Source organism: Cajanus cajan, chromosome 6 (assembly GCF_000230855.2).
Source record: "Cajanus cajan strain Asha chromosome 6, NIPB_CcT2T_4, whole genome shotgun sequence".
NCBI lineage: Eukaryota > Viridiplantae > Streptophyta > Magnoliopsida > Fabales > Fabaceae > Cajanus > Cajanus cajan.
Genome location: NC_138522.1, coordinates 52,358,313 through 52,360,447, shown reverse-complemented (window position 1 = coordinate 52,360,447; position 2,135 = coordinate 52,358,313).

The following is a 2,135-nucleotide window of genomic DNA, read 5'->3' as shown; positions in this document are numbered from 1 at the left end:
TATGATTTTGGGTTATAGTTTTTTTTGGGTACATGATTTAGGGTTATAGTTTGTTGTGTATAATATATATTAATTGTACCTACAAAGGGGGTACACCAATGATCTTCTCGTAATCCGAAGGCCGAACGAGTACTCCAATCCGATGTGAGTAGAGGGGTTGGTACCTGCAAAAGGCACTCCAACGCTCAAGTCAGGACAAGCACAAATATCTAGGATAATTAATGAACAGTGACGTTACCTTTTGACCTGAGCTATTTATACTGACATTTATGGGCCCTGGACCCCATGGGCCCTGCAACGTATTTACCATATCAGGTAATACACTTTAATCATCTGATTAACCCCTAATCACGGGTTAAGAGCACTGAGTAATGATAGTTCGGTCCTGGTGGCCGATTGCCGTTCGGCCACCAAATACTGCCATTCGGCGGCCGACCAGAGGTGGCCGAACGCCCCTACCCGTACATTAATTATGTTAGTATAAAAAAATAAACGCATATAATTGATGCAAGAGAAAGGTAGAAAATTAGGCAATGGCAGACATGGCCTATACAGTGAGATAGAGATAGAATGGGCAAACAATAACAGCTTCTCACACTCACTCACTCACTCTCACAACCCAGCTAAGATAGCCTCTGTCAAGATTTTAGGTTGTCGTTGTCGGGGCCAATCTAGTATCACATGCACGTAATGCAGATCTACTAAAGTTTTGATGGGGCTCAGTTACAAAAGATATTCTACAACGTTTTCTGCTCCAATTACTATATTCATGCAAGGTAAAATCAAATGCCTTTCCTTTTCTTTCTCCCCCTTTTTAGTTACGTTTTTGTATTAATGTTTTATTTAAGTAAAAATATATATTAAGGAGAATCACATCACTTTTTTGTTTTAGAAGAGGGATTTTCTTTAGTCATGTTTTATTAGATTAATCGAAGAATTTAACTGACCATTTTTAATAATATCCTTTCATCACATTTTTCTATTTACAATATTTGAATTCAAAAAATTATTTAATAAATCTAAATCTAATATTATTCGGACTAACAATTTATTGCTGGAGAATGGAATTTTGATTATATATCCTATTTGATTTTCTTATAAAAAAAAATAGGATGACAAAGATTTTAATGGAAAGTGAAAAAATAATCCTTTTATTTTTATTTAGTTTATAAGAAAATGAAAGAGGTTCTTTTATGTATTTATAATTTTAGATTTTAAAATATCTATATTAATAATAAAAGAAAATATTCTTTTATAGTGTCTATTTTTATTTTAGACATTTTTATGAGTTATTTTTCTCTAAAAAAATAATTTTTTTAAATAAAATATAGAAACACAAACTTGAGTAGTTAGTAGTAAAAGTATTTTAGTCAATGTACTTGAAATGGAAAAGTTAAAACTCTTTTATAATTTGAATATGTGATATGAGGAGAGAAATAAAGAGGAGAAAACTCCCTCCCTATGTATTTTTGTCCTTCTTCTAATTTTGGGAGGATCAATTTAGAGAAGAAAAAAATGTGTTTTAAATTATTTTAAATATATTAACTAAATTATTTTTTTTGATTAGGAAAATGACTAATCATACATTAATTAATTAATTAGGTATGAAATAAATTGGTATAAAAGTGAGATAGTGAGTCCTAATAATTTTAATGGTAATATTAGAGAATAATACAAATTATTAACAAATTTAATGTTAACCAATTTTTTTTAATTTCTGTAAATTAATTAAAAGAGTATTGTAGGGGATAAATGTAGTATTTTCTTTCTTTCTCTGCTTTCTCCCCAGTTAATTTTTTTCCTCTTTTTCATTAATTTCTTCTTTAATCAAACGCATTGCAATTTATCTCTATTTAGTTGTGATCTCTTTGCATTAATCTATGGCTTATATCGTCTTACCTATTATAGACTGATCTTCCACTTGTATGCCAAAGAAAAAATGTCATTAAACTTTTAGGTTAAAACAAAACATCAATCTTCCATTTATTCTTAAAATTAAATATCTTCCAATGCCCTTTACCTACCCTTACCTTCCAACTTCCAAGCTTGTAATATCCATCTATAAACTATATTCTATACTTTTTGCTATAAATCACACATGATATATATAGTGCCATTCTTTTCAGAGGTTATAT